The sequence below is a fragment of the Gavia stellata genome, chromosome 3 (genome assembly GCF_030936135.1).
Source record: "Gavia stellata isolate bGavSte3 chromosome 3, bGavSte3.hap2, whole genome shotgun sequence".
NCBI lineage: Eukaryota > Metazoa > Chordata > Aves > Gaviiformes > Gaviidae > Gavia > Gavia stellata.
Genome location: NC_082596.1, coordinates 102815191 through 102828706, shown reverse-complemented (window position 1 = coordinate 102828706; position 13516 = coordinate 102815191). Strand labels below are relative to the sequence as shown.

At 43.6% G+C, this 13516-nt stretch overlaps 1 protein-coding gene across 1 annotated transcript in view; it reads left to right on the top strand.

The window, feature by feature from the left end:
* The first annotated feature begins 377 nt into the window (after positions 1–377).
* TPPP (tubulin polymerization promoting protein) overlaps positions 378–13516 on the top strand; it is a 66085-nt gene continuing 52946 nt past the window's right edge. The window contains exon 1 of the mRNA XM_059836362.1: positions 378–416. The gene's annotated coding sequence lies outside the window, so the exon portion shown is untranslated. The remainder of the gene's footprint in view (positions 417–13516) is intronic.

The window sequence follows — 13516 nt, the reverse complement described above, 5'->3', positions numbered from 1 at the left end:
GCGTCGCCCCCAGCTCCTGGCGAGGGGAGCGGGCAGGGAGGCCCGGCCCGGCCCGGTCTCCACCTGCCCCTGCCCACCTGCTACCGGGCAGCGAGCAGGGAGGAGCGGGCAGAGGCGCTGCCAGCCGTAACCAGCCATTTAAGGCAGCGAAGGCGGCAGCTGCCGCCGGGCAATTCATTACCTCAGGCTCCGCGGGGGGCGGGGAGCGGCCGCCCGCCGGACAGCCCGCCCGGCCTATGGGGGCAGAGCGGCGCAGGGGCGGGCAGGCGGCGCGGGGCGCTCGCCAATGCCCGGGCAGCGAGGGCGGTGCCTGGCGGAGCCGCCGCGGCGGGTTGACACGGGCTCCCGATAGCGCCGGAGCCCGGGCGAGCGTCAGGTTGGGCCGGCGGGACCTGCCGCCCCCTCGAGAGCCGGCGGTGAGTGGGCCCCGCTCGCGGGGCGGGCGAGACGAGCCCCTGGCTTTTGGGGGTGGGGGTGCGCGCGGTTCTTGTGTCGTCGCCCCCCCCCCCCCCCCCGCTCTTAGCGCGCTGGCTAATTGATGTCTGTTCGGTTAACGAAGAGGCGGGGGGCGCGTTGGCGGAGCTGCCCCGGGCTGGCAGCCCCCGGGGCCGCCGTGCGACCGGCGGCCCCCGCCCCGCCTCACCGGAGGGGCGCGCGGCGCCCTGCCCTGCCGCGCGCTGCCGTTATGTAACGCCGGCGGGGGGCTGCGGGCGAGGCGGCGGCGGCGGCGGCGGCTTCCCTCCCCTCCCCTCCCCTCCCCTCCCCTCCGCAGGATTAACCCCTCCACAGGATTAACCCCATTCTTCCGCGTCCCTCCCGCGAGACCCCCCGGGCAGGGACCGGCGGGGCTCGGCGAGGAGCCGCTCTCCTTTGCCTGCCCACCGGGGTGGGCCCCGGCAGCCGCATCGGGGAGGGGGACGCGCGGGCGCAACCTGCGCGGGGCGAGGGGGGCCGCGGCAGGGCGCTGGATGGCGGCGGGCGAGCCCGGCTCTGCCGGCCGGCGGCCGCTGGAGGGGCTGAGGGAGCGATCCACCTTGCGCGCACAGCGCGGGTTCTGCGGTCGTCTAGAGACGACGACGAAGCCTCAGCCGCCGCAGCTTCGTGTGCCTCTGCGGAGCGGGCGGTCCCCTTCTGGGGAGATTGATGGGTAAAGGCGATGTGCCCGTTCTTTTTTCCGAATGCCCGAGCGCCGGCTGAAGGGGCTTTGTCTCCGGGAGTCGCTCCTGTATGGCGTCCTGCGTGAAAACCAGCAGCATCAGGTGTGGGAGACTGTGGAGGGACTGCAGTGTCACGCCGGCGGGTAGCAGGCCAAGTACTGCGGGGCGAAAAAACAGGACGAGACAAAACCCCGTGAATTAGCTGCCGAGCCCGGCTAGCTAGTTTGAAAACCAGTACACCCCCCCACCCCAAATCAGCAGCAAGTGGTTCTTCAACCCCGGGTAAAAGCTCTTCCTCCTGGGTGAGATTCTTCCCCGGGGAGGCTGGTGGGTGCTACGAGGCGCTGAAGGCACCTGCGGGAAGCGCGGGTCTCAAGGGTTGACCGCTCTGGATCTTGCGGTCGATGCTGCTGACAAGCGAGGGCCCTCTCCGTGTTTCGCAGGCTCTGCACGAGCAGGTTCAGAGGGGGAAATTCAGATTTTACAGAGGATTGCAGAGCTGCTTATGGTTATTTGAAAAGAAAAGGAGGGGCAAACCCAACCCCCAGCCTGAAATGAAACACGTAATAGACTTTTCACTGACTTTTACTGAGCCTTCACACAGTTTTATCAACTAGTGCCATTAAATAGCATGCTTTGGAAGGTTGGCAAGTGTTAGCATGATAAACATTAAGGTTTGGGGTTTTTTTTCCTCTAGTGCTATGAAAACTTGGGGCAAAAACAGCGAGATACCTATACACTTTCATAGTGTCAGGCTTAAAATATCAAATGTATACAATTTATTTATTTTTAAAACGTCAGTGGCCATTTTTTTAGTCCTTTAGTGAGGAGCCACTTCTTTTTCTAACTGTGTTTTTACAGGCCCTACCCCAACTCAACCTCACCCCTCCCAAAACCGAAATCTAATGCTGTTTTGAATGCTTTTGTACCTCTCGGGGTCACAGTCATGTGCCTTTAAATAGTTCATCATTTGTAACTGCTGAAGCGTATGGCGAGTATTAAATCGTGGTACAGTGTAATGCTTAGACAGCGTGCCATGCAAGGATCACATTGCAGATAAGGTTCTCATAGGAATCTCCTGCAGTGCCTGCGCTTGACCCTTGTAAATGTAAGAAAAAAAAAATCTTTATAAATAGAAATACACATCCAGCAAGTAGTTGTTTCTGTGCCCAGTTCAAAGTGTGAATTGACTGTGGTGAAAAATGATGTCTTTTTATTTAATTTTTATAGTAGGTATGTTCCTTCAAGTTACTTTCTGTAGGCAGCTGTACAATATAAGTTATTTCTACTTCTTGTACCTTGACCTTAATCGAAAAAAAAAAAAGAAGAAAAAAGAAAAAAAGGGGAAAAAAAAAAAGGAGGGTGGCAGCAGTTATGTCAATTTATGTTAAGATTAGTGTATTCTGATATAGATGGAGGCAATTAATTGTACTTAATATAGCTCAGAATGCTTTAGAGAATAAACCATACAATATTTAAACTTGATAACTTGCTCTCAGGTGATAAGCTAAGATGCAAACTAAAAAAATATCGGATATTTTTCTTGCTTTGCATACTTTGATTATTTAAGTCTTCAGTGTGAGAATGTGGCTGTATTCACAAGCCTGTATCACTGTATGAAGAAAATCTTGTAAGAACAGTCTTTCCTACGGTGTAGTCCCTCGATGATGTCATGTCCTTTCTATTTGTACATGCATACTGCTTGCAGCCCTTGCATAAATGAAATGGACTCTTTTCAGCAAGCAACAAACAGGGTTTTTTTTTTTTCTCTCTCCGAAAACCGTTTTTATGCCGTGCGTAACTGAAATTAAATGCAGGTATATAATGTTCACCCCTGGTGCTTCTCTGCCATACTGGCATGACTGCTATGGGCATAAGTGCTTTTAGGTGCCTCTGCCAATTAGTTGAAAAGAAATATTTTGCTTACTGTTTGTATTGCCATAGTGTCTGGGAGCTGTGGTCAGGGACCTTAACTAATGTGTGAGGTGCGATATAACCATGGAACAAAAACTGGGGCCTGGCCCCCAAAATATTATGATCCAAAATACAGAACGAGACACTGTAAGTGCTGCAGAAAAGGGAATGCAGCTGTTGTTAAGAAGGAGACATTGGCACATGTGCGTGCATTATCCAGCTATGTATTTTCTCTTTCCTGTATGTCAGAGCAAAGTGCATTGTAGAACTTGGAGAACTGTGCGAGTCTTATATTGAGGGACGGTCTGGTATCAAAGGGCACTCTTGGGACATGCGAATAATGGCTTGGTTTTGGGGGATTTTTAAATGTATTTAACTTGGCTAAATGCTGAAAGTTGAAATAAGATAAAAAGAAATCTGCATTGACCCAATATGAAACATTTCATCTTCAGGCTACTTAATTTTTACCATTCTTTAAGGTCATTTTTAAAAATTTTGAAACGGAGTTTTTCTTTTAGAATCAAAGCGTTATACAGGAAAAATCACATTGCTTTGCCTTTTCCCCAGTGTTTTCTATAAGCTGTTTTAGCTCTTTCTTCCCTTCATCTCCCTCATGTGCCCAAACCCACAACAAATACATAGCAACAAATACACCTTCAGCAGAAAGAAATTTCTTAGTGAATGCATCACCCTGCCCATCCCAAATTGCCCATACAGAGAAGTACTGCAAGAATTTCCCATTGCAATGTAGTTGGTTATTGGAATACTTTGAAGTAGTAGTGAAAGTAACTGTGCATTGAGAGGACGTTACTGGTAAAATACCCCGATACAAATGTGGTCTTTAAGAACACAGGGCCTGTACGCATAACCTGTTCAGGTTTCAGGACGCTTGCTCTGACGGGGTGTTTATCTCAAGTGCTGATGGAGCGGAACAGGCTGGGTTCGTGCTGGTCATTTTTCTTGGCTCACAGTGGTGTGTCCATCAAAGCAGGTGGGAAGTTCTTCTCTGTTGTTAGTTGTGATGTGTACTGGGTGGGCAATTCAGTTTGCTTCTGCTAAGAGGGAATCTTAACTTTGCCAGGACTCTGGCAGATGTGGAGAAGCCTAGGTTCTTACTCTTGCCAGCTGTCTTAAGGTTCCCTCTTCTTTTTCTTTTCCTCCTCATCTTTCCCCTGCCTCGTAGTGTCCTGAGCGTGTGATAGGAACTCACCTGGTCCTGGATAGAAAACCAAGAGTATACAGACCAAAGCTTCAGTGCATTATGTGGTGGATGAAAAAACAAAAACGGATCTCAGTACAACTGTCTTAAATAATCTTACAAAGTTAATTCTTGCCCAGTTTGGCTAATCTCAAGAATATGCTTGTGTGTCACTGTTCAAATATTGGAGCATTCAGGAAAATGAGCACAGAGAAACTTAAAAAAAAAAATTAAAAATCAAGGATGTAACAGTTTTTTCTGGAATCTCTGAGGGATGCAGTCCTAGTTCAAACAAATTTTTAAATGCACAGTTGAGGAATGGTGTTCTACTGGATCAGTGCTAAGGAAATTCTTGCAATGGAAATTCAAACACTAAGAGGTCTTGCTCACAAAAGCGTTCTTCCGTTGTTGATGACTTGGCTTATGTTTAAATTAAAAACAAATCTGCATCTGCCTGTCTCATCCGATTTCGCTATCGGAAGGACCAGTACCCAAACAGTTCATCTTACAGGAGCTTATAGATGTGAAAGAACTTATTGCTGATTTAGCAAGGGAAATACTCCCCTCCTATTTTGTACTGAGCTGTGGGTGGTTGAAAAAAATCTGTACTTAAAGGTTAGTTAATTTTTTTTTTGATTCAGACAAAATTGAAGGAGCAGACTTTAAGAACATAAGGGATCTTTAGACAATCTAATCTGACTCATGTATTAGTTATTTTCAGTTAGTTATCTGAGACCAATAACATACATTTCATAGAAGTCTGTCTTTCAGAGATGCTTGACTAAGTACCTCTGTGTTAAATGAAGTCTAACGTGCAGGTGTCAGGGTGTGAAGTGTTTGCAGCTACTCTTGGAAGTTACCTTTAGTATTTCCAATGGTTGACTGTCTCTTCCTAAGGAAGTCTCATTTCTAATTTGCATTGGCATAGCCTGAATTTTCAGCTGTTGACTTTTTTGATATCTTTGACAGTAAAGAGCCGTTTAGTCTGTGATGCAGTTTCTCTAGAAAGGTATTTGGATACCACACCCAAATGACTTCAATCACCTGACAGATTACATTGGTGGAATTTTTTTAAGTCTCTCATATTAAAACATCTTGTCTCATGATTTTGTAGCTCTTATACCGTCTCCAGTTCTTTGATCAGAGGTGATGCTTTGTGACTATTAGACCTTACAGTGCTTTCAGGGCCTGTAAGTCTCTGTTAGCTCAATTTTTCTTTGATCTAATTCTATCTCTGTCAATAGCATCAACTTGGTTCTCTTGATATTTTTACCTACAGGTGGTACACAACCCCCCCGTCTTACTGGTGTTTGACGTGATCTCCTTGCTGTACAATCTCTGATCTCCTTTCATGGAGTGGATCTTCATTACTCGGGGCTTTTGCAGAAATATTTTGAAAGGGTTCTGTGGAAATTCAGATTAGCAGTCTGCTCTGGGTGGAGTTGGCGGGAGGGGACAGTGTATAGTGTATGAAGGAACGAGGCGAAGCAAACTCTACAATTGTAACGTTACAGGTCAGGGAACCTGTACTCGGCTAATCCTAAAGTGATGATAGGCCCAGCGTGTTATTCGGAGCTGTAAATTAATTGTATTGCTAACTACTGCGGGGAGCAGCTGTTGTCTTCCAGTCTTTTTGGATCTATGATTCCCAAGTCTTTTTTTGATACACCGTGAAAAAATACCTCATCTAAACGGTTGAGGCTCCTCTTTTGTGGTGCTTTAATAACTGTCGTATTCACTTTCCTCTACGAAGGCTGTTCTAGACACCGGTTTGTGTCCTTGCCTGTGTGTGGAATTGCAGAATATTTGTGTCCAGATTATTTCTTCACCTGCCAATGCCAGCAGCCCGGCAGAGCTCAGGATGAATACTTAGTAAGTGGAATCCTCAAATGGGATAGTTGCATAATGGGAGAAAAATGCTTCATAAGAGTTCACCGGTACATAAATGTGTGGTGGATGCCTGTGTTTATGCTTTTGCCTTCGTAGTTGAAACCTTGTGTAAGCGACAGGGTGGTATTGCAGTATGCTGTAGAGCTAGTTAAGAGTTATTTGGTTAGATAAAGAGTTTTTGTGTAGTTTTAAGTGTTTTCAGGTGAACTTGTGTCTTTTTAAAAGAAAAACGTTCTAATGGAACTATTGCTGATAAAGGTGTGCGTGTCTGTGTACAGGTGCTTCATTTATGCATATATAAAGAGGTGAAATTTTATTAAGAGGCTCTTTGGAATGGAGGAATGTAATTTACTAAAAGCTAAACTTAGTTTTGTGTATAAGCGATATTGTAGCAGCAACTAGGTAGGCAGATAGCAATAGTTTTTAGAAATAGAACAGTAATAGCCATTTGTCAGCAGTCAAAATAATCTCTGTGCTTCATAATGCGTTTTCGAAGGTTGTTCCTTTTAATGGCATCTGTAACTTCATCACAGTCTGAAATACTGTTTTGCTGAGGAGAAACACTGGAGAACTTGAGTAACCACCTTTCTTGTTACTGTGTGTGCGTCCTGCTGAAGGTCTTAATGTAGCTGTACGACCCAGCCAGCCTTGCCCTTGTCCATAGTGCTAGATACACGTATATTGTTCAGGGGACCCGAGGTTCAGCCGTGCAGTTCCTCATAAAGCCTGTGAAAGGTTTTCATTATCTTTAAGTAAAGATGGGTTTAAATGTAGATAGAGTTCTGTTCGCTTTGGTTGGTCTGCAGTGTTCTCTGCTCATTTTCCTTCTGTGTTATATGCTAGGGAAAATGGATGGTTCTCATTCATTTGAGCATCACATATGGAGAAATATGCCCAGAGCAGAACTCAGAAGAGAAATGCCTTAACTCTGGCTCCTACTGATAGCTGTGAAGGAAGCTTAAGGGAAGCTTTAAGAGCATTGTCTAAAGCATTGCATTTTATTAGGAGGATGTTGCATTTCTCCAGCTGTTTTTCCCTTCCCTCAGCTTGAATGTTTATGCAAAAATGTGGGAAAAAGATTCCATCTGCTGTACTTTGTCTCTGCTGTTTTTATTTGGCATAAATAATTACAGACAGAAAATAAATGAGAATTCCCTTTAACTGCAATTTTGCAGTATTTTTAAAACATGGGGAAGATAGTTCAAGTACTGAAATAAAACAGATGCAGTCAGACAAATTCAAATGCCTTGCACAGTTTGATAATCTTACGAATCCAATTCACTCATAAAAACAGCACCTCTCATGCTCATTAAAAAGTTGCTTTCTTTTTTGTTTGGATTGGCTGCAAGGTCTTAAGAAATTCTGGATGGCAACTGTTTGTGGTGCAGTGGCTAAGTTTTACCAACAGTGCAGAACCAGATTCTGATAAGCACTTGCCTGCTTACCAATGCTTGATGTGCAGGAAGGATCAGCAGGAGAATGGAAGGTAAAAGCAGGTAACAATTAACATAAAACTACTAAGTTTTGTGCCTGTGGGCAGAATTCTTTGTAGTATGTCTATTTTCTAAAAGGCAATGACCTTTCAGGTTTAAGACTATCTAAGAAATATCGTTAGGAAGGCTGGTAGTTTGTCTAGGCTAGGCTGAGGAGCTGAGAATATACGGGTGGAGAGGTTGAGGCTGATGCATTTATAAGAGAATGGCACAGAAATAGGAAGCTTATCGTGAGGTTAAAACAGAAGTAAAATGATTAATGTTAACAATATATGGTTCTTCAAATCTTTCTGTAATACCAGACTTATCTCAACTTGCTGGCTGTGTTAACAGCATTGCAAGGGGTCCACCATCTCTCTCCTTTCCCCCTACTCTATTTCTAGTTCTCAATAAAATCGGTAGATTCCTGGCTACTGTTTTCTTGAGCATTCATTCAAATGTCTGATGTGATCATATGCATGAGAGATGCCATCTGACTGAATGTAGAATCCTATTTTTCTTGGCCAGCTAAATAGATGTATAGGTGCTTCTGCAGATTAATCTGTTATATTTTGCCCCTTTGGAAGGTGAGGACGCAAGGAAGATCAGTGTGATGAAATTCGCCCATGAGCTAGGGAATTTTTTGATCCGAGTACCTGTTAGAAAGAGCAAGAGTGTTGGAAAGCCTGCATACTTATACTTGGCTTAAGGACTAGCAAAAATGGAATAGAGTGCTTGAAAGATTTGGGTTTTTTAACCTGCTGGTGATATTTTGAAGATAGTAGAACAGTATCTTTGCTTGTAAGTCTAGGGTTTGTGCTGCGGATTACCTGCTTGCCTTTGTCACTTAACAGATCACGGAGACAAAATGTGCAACAGAATTGCTGGGTGGCAAGGAGGTTGCAGAAAGACTGTCTGGGGAATCTCTGTTTTGGATGATATCTTGGTGGGTATTTAGAGTACATTTAGGGTACCAACTCCATTCTACCTTGTGGCCAGAGCTCTATGGTATGACTGTAAGCAAGGCAGAACCTTGGACTTTGTGTAAAAACAACAGCAAAAGGAATTGCAGAACAGAAGGAAGTCAAGGATGGAATTTGTAGATTTTTACTGCTTAGTTGTCTGGGGCTTGTGGTAGACGGGCTTAAGAACTTAAGGAGGGATCAGGGCTAAGATTGAGAACTTGAGCAGATATTCCATTTTAGGGCTATTTTATCCAAGTTACTGATTTGGGGCTGAAGATGAGGAATTTGCACTGCAGTCTTTGGATTTTAGCTACAGGGTGACCCTGATGCTCAGTGTAAATATAACTTTGGGGTCTTGTGGAGTTGTGTTGCAACTTGCAATGGAGCTAGGTGTTGCACCTGAGACATGAACTTGGCATATGCAAAGGCGAGCATTACAGGAAAGGGTAGATATTAGTAAAACCATTATTGCATTGCAACTGTGCCATTGTGCTATTTAATCTTTTCTCCAAATTCATCAATCTCAGCAGTCTCCTGAACTGCTGAGTCTGCTTCATGCTTGAATGCTTTCTGCCATTAAAAAGTTTGAACTGAAAGTTTTCCTTAGTTCACAGGACTTTTGACCTCGTTTTAGCCAATTCTTGGTTGGTAAATATTCTAAAGAATAAATGGTTTTAAAATAAGCTGCCTTTTCTATTAAGTGAATTGTATCTGAGGCTGTAATAAGTATCTACTGTAGTGTTCCAGTCTTTTGTGCTGTCTTAGACAAATACACTCTTATTCATTTCCATGGCAGTTAATGCTGCAAGAAGACTTCCATTAAAAACTGTTTTTGTAATACTTGCTGCAAATGAAAGCAATTCAACTTATATTGGGACAGAATATTCCTAGCATGCTAGAGGCAAGCCAGATGAAGCAGATGAGAAAGTATACGGTATAGCCCCAAAAGCTAGGCATTCACACTTTTGATAGTTTCCTTTTTTTTTTTTTTTGTTTGGAAAAGCCTTTTTTGGTGTGGAGATAGTAAACTGGGTTAATACATTTGCAACTACTGAGACTATATATTTCCTTCATAGAGTCAGAGAACATTGATTCTTCAGAGCATTCCATACAATCATGTACCTGCTTTATGTGGCAAAAATACTCTGGGTTTTAATAAGTCTTTGGGTCTTCCTTATTCACAGAATCACTAAGGTTGGAAAAGACCTGTAAGATCATCAAGTCCAACCACCAACCCAATACCACCATGCCCACTAAACCATGTCCCACAATGCCATGTCCACACGTTCCTTGAACACCTCCAGGGATGGTGACTCCACCACCTCCCTGGGCAGCCTCTTCCAGTGCTTCACCACTCTCTCAGGAAATACATTTTTCCTAATATCCAGCCTGAACCTCCCCTGGTGCAACTTGAGGCCATTTCCTCTCGTCCTGTCGCTAGTTACATGGGAGAAGAGACCAACACCCACCTCACCACAACCCCCTTTCAGGTAGTTGCAGAGAGCGAGAAGGTCTCCCCTCAGCCTCCTCCAGACTGAACAACCCCAGCTCCCTCAGCTGCTCTTCATAGGACTTGTGCTCGAGACCCCTCACCAGCTTCATCGCCCTTCTCTGGTCACGCTCTAGCATAGAATCACAGAATCACTATGGTTGGAAAAGACCTGTAAGATCATCAAGTCCAACCATCAACTAACACCACCATGTCCACTAAACCATGTACCGCAGTGCCTCGTCCACACATTCCTTGAACACCTCCAGTGATGGTGACTCCACCACCGCCCTGGGCAGCTTATTCCAGTGATTCACCACTCTCTCAATAAAGAAATTTTTCCTAATATCCAGCCTGAACCTCCCCTGGTGCAACTTGAGACCATTTCCTCTTGTCCTGAAATGTCCTTCTCATGTCACCTCAATGTCCTTCTTGGAGTGAGGGGCCCAAAACTGAACAGAATATTCGAGGTGCAGCCTCAAGAGATGGATTACCTCTAAGAGCAAGTCCCCCACATCTAAATCAAAGCTGTACCAGAATTCCTGCAATATGTTGACACCTGCAGAGGATGTGGGTAAGTGAAAGAGTGTAAATTAATATAAATCTTTCAGTAGAGCTGATAGTTGGTCAGTACTGAGGCTTTGGGCTTATTTATATGTAGCTGGTATTCATGCTGCTATAGAGAATCAGCAACTGGAATTCACAAAAACAATAGCTGCCTGTCCCCTCATTTTTGGAAGAATCCAGATTAATACGTGACTTTATCTAGGGGAGTTCTCCCAGCTGTCTGTTTGCAGATGAGTATGTATTGTGGTCTCTGGCTGAAAGGAATTTTGATGATACAAGAAAACTTTTTCTAATGGGTTAGGCATGTGCTGAGAACAGAGATCTGCACTTTCTGTCTGTTTTAGCAGGAGTTAGTCATGACCTCAGTCAGTTTGATCCCTAGCTTAATCTCTGTCTGTATAGATATCTCTGTCTGTATAACGTGCTGTATTATTTACCTATTGCAGAGTGAGAAAAGGGACAGGAATTGTTTTTTTCATGATACTAAAGGAGTATTACATGACACGGACTACAGCAGTACATAACACACCACCTAGTTGTCTAAATATTCTGTTGATTTCTGGAGCTCCAGTTTTTTGGGACAGTTCTTTCACAAAGCCTTCTGAACTCTAGTATCTGCTCATATTCTTAATGTCTTCTATGGCTGCTTTTGGTGATGTGGACCTGCTAGGTTGGAGCCAGCCGTGTTTGGAGAGGATGGGATCAGTGGCTAGTCCCACCTTCCTTCCCTCTGATGGCTCTGGAAATGTAGTGTTATCTAACTGTGCATATCAGACTTTTTGGACGGTGATGAAAAACGTTTCTTTGGTTAGCTGTAATTGTTATAGTCAGCATCTACACAGCTCGTGCTGTTGAACAGTGGCTTAATTTTGTTTTACAGAATTTTAGAATTGGTATTTGAGAGTAGTTGCTTTCTTTTGTCACTTCCACCCATCACCCTGCTGTGGGCCCTCCCCAAATTACTGCTAATCTTTACTTCTAGCAGAAGCTAGCAAGCACCTTCTGATCCCTTAGTCCAGGGAAGAAAGGGTAAGGAAGACTCAAAACTGCGTTTGATCTTGAATTTTTGGCAAACAGGCTATTCTGTATTTTTCTTTGAGAGATCATTTCGTCAGCATGGCATGATCTCCTTCCCCGTCTCTAATCACTAAAAAAAGTTAAAGGAGCTGACCCCATTAAAAATCTGATTTCATACCCTGTGTTCTGCAATTCTTTACCTTCTAATGTAGTATATGAATGAATATATTTCTCTTCAGAGTATGTTGTTTGTAGCGTTAAGAAACACAATTTTAAGTTGAGGCTAGGTAAGTTTTTTCATAAATGAGGTAGCTTCTTTTTAGTACATTTCTATGTGGGATTTTACCAAGTAAACTGTAATTAAGGTTCAACAAGAAGCGGAGTAGCCATGACAATTTTTGGTAGCCACAGCAGAGCCCTAGTTTTAATCTATCCTTGACCTTCTGCTTTAGATGGTGAGGACTTCTTTGAAATGAGGCTGCTTTGCATACCAGATTTCACCATTCAAAACTGAAGCCTTTTCTATAGTGGGGCCTGTTCCCCCCAGCCTGCAACCACTCAAAACACCCCAATACAAAGTTCATTTATTGATGTCCGAGAGAACTAAATCTAGAGGTGAGCTATCTTTCTCAAGGCCAAATATGTTCCTTGAAGCATTTTTCCCATATCAAGTTTATAAACTTTTAATTTACTAGCAACTGAAAGTAAGTAAAAAATATTTTCAATAGATATAGCTATCATATTGAAGACAGGATAAGACAGTAGTACAGACAAAAAATAATGTAGTCATTTTAAAAATCACACGATTCGGAAAACCAGAACCCTTTCAAGTATGGGTTTCAGCTCATGATTTGAAATCACTAGTTGCTTTTTAAAACACATTTCTGCTGTGCTGTGCGAAGTTGAGTTATAGTTGTGGGTGACATGGGATTAGGCAAAGTTGGCCAGCAAGGCACTGATACTGGCTAAAGAAAGATTTTGTTCAACGGATGTTTAAAATTGTAGGCATGTGGTTATTTTTTCTAACTTCAGATGAGACAGAGTGGCACAGACGTTCTCTTGCTTATAGTTTGTAAACTGGGCAATTGTTCTGTCTTTCAAGGATATTCACGCTGAGTATAGCTTCTTGACAGAATTGCTAAGAGCAAGAGGGGGCTATCTCCGAAAATCTCTCGGAAGGTTTATTTGGAACAAGATAAAATTGCAAAATGATGAGCTGTTCCTACCTTGCTATAGCAGATCTCCACCTTCTTTTGTCCTGTTGCTTGCTTACGGAAGTAACTTTGGTTTTTAATGTCCTATATAGACATTAAAACACAGACTTTGTTTTTTGCTGATGTGTACTCTCTCTCTTACTTTCTCTCGCCGGTTAGGGTTAGCTTGGAAAAGTTCTAGTTCTAGTTTCCAGCTCCAGTGGATTTGAAATGGTGCAAGCTTGGAAGAGACTTCTGCTCTTGAGGTCAAGCTTCCTCAAAGATGGAGGAAGATCATAGATCTTCATGATCTGATTTTTAATGTCATTCTCTTCTGCATAGATTGTGTCAGCAGTGTTTTTGATTTCTTTTTATGTTCTCTCACCACTGTTTTGGTAGCAAAAGAATGTGTATAGCCTGATAAATCAGAGAGTTTAGACCGATCTAGACGCTATTTTGGTAAAAATGTATGCATCTGTAATACTTGTATTAGCTTACAGTTTACACGCTGGGTGCTTATTGTCTTGGAGTTTCAGTGTTGGGAGACTTTATTGAGGTAAAATTGCTGTTCTTTGGAGAGCAGGCAGGGCGCAAGGGAAATAGAAATGGGAATTGGTTACATTTTTAACTTTTTAATGAACTTTAAATTTTCAA